The sequence below is a fragment of the Priapulus caudatus genome, unplaced genomic scaffold, assembly GCF_000485595.1.
Source record: "Priapulus caudatus unplaced genomic scaffold, Priapulus_caudatus-5.0.1 Scaffold1675, whole genome shotgun sequence".
NCBI classification, from domain to species: domain Eukaryota; kingdom Metazoa; phylum Priapulida; class Priapulimorpha; order Priapulimorphida; family Priapulidae; genus Priapulus; species Priapulus caudatus.
The window spans coordinates 43442-44917 of NW_014578736.1; positions in this window are offsets into that span (position 1 = coordinate 43442).

Below are 1476 nucleotides of genomic sequence, written 5' to 3' on the forward strand. Positions count from 1 at the left end.
GAGAGAGCGAGAGGGAGAGAGATAAATGGAGAGAGAGAGAGAGAGAGAGAGAGAGAGAGAGAGAGAGAGAGAGAGAGAGAGAGAGAGAGAGAGAGAGAGGGAGAAGCGAGCAAAATGGAGAGAGAGATAGAGGGGGAGATGGAGAGACAAAGAGAGACCGAGAGAGAGAGAGAGAGAGAGAGAGAGAGAGAGAGAGAGAGAGAGAGCGCGCAATCGGTAGGACGAATTCGGGACTCACTCCATGAATTAATATGAAAAAGCAAAATTGCGAAATAGTACAAATGTATTTTCTTTTTGTCCTTTTTCTATTTTCCGGGATTCCCCGGACGGCATGAATTGCTGAGATTCACTTGTTAGCCCGCATAAATATAGCTCTCGAAAACAACTCGAATGCATATTAATAACCATATTAAATGATAGTTGATAGCGGTAGAGGAAGAAGGAGGCTGAGCGAAGGACAACTGGAGGAAAGAGAAAGGACAGATTTGGATAAATTAGGAGTTTTGCACCCTACAGGCTAGGGCGCTCTCCTAATTATAAACACAGGTCTACTGATGACAATTAATTACAGAAATCTATGCTGAGATACCTCCTAACCATATTAAATTCATAATCATCACAAAATATAACTCCTGTGGTGAGATATTGCGCATGCGCTAACACACTAACGTTGCCAGATTATGTACTGGCTGGGATATGCAGCGGGGACCTTACATGCAGGATCATCGTCCTGTTTCTTAGGTGAGATCTACAAATGGAATTTTATCATAGAAATCTATGCTAGAATACCTCCTCTCTATTTATAAATGCACAATTTTTGCAAAATATTAATATTCTCGAGAGATATTGCGCATGCGCGAGCACCGTTTCAGGCGTGCAATACGGACTGAAGACAACTGCATAATATAGCTTGCTGAGAGAGGGAGTGAGTGTTGGGAGACTGGGGAAAGGCAGCAGGGAAGATAGCTGGGGCGGGAGAAAAAGAAGGAGGCTGAGCGAAAGACAATGGAGGCAAGGGGATGGGCGGGAGCGGATGAAGTAGCCATTTTGCACCCTACAGGCTAGGGCGCTCTCCTAATTATAAACACAGGTCTACTGATAACAATTAATTACAGAAATCCATGCTGAGATACCCCTAACCATATTAAATTGATAATCATCACAAATTATAACTCTGCTAGTGAGATATTGCACATGCGCTAACACACTAACGTATCCAGATTATGTACTGGCTGGGATATGCATCGGGGACCTTACATGCAGGATCATCGTCCTGTTACATGAATTAATATGAAAAAGCAAAATTGCGAAATAGTACAAATGTATTTTCTTTTTGTCCTTTTTCTATTTTCCGGGATTCCCCGGACGGCATGAATCGCTGAGATTCACTCGTTAGCCCGCATAAATATAGCTCTCGAAAACAACTCGAATGCATATTAATAACCATATTAAATGATAGTTGATAGCGGTAGAGGA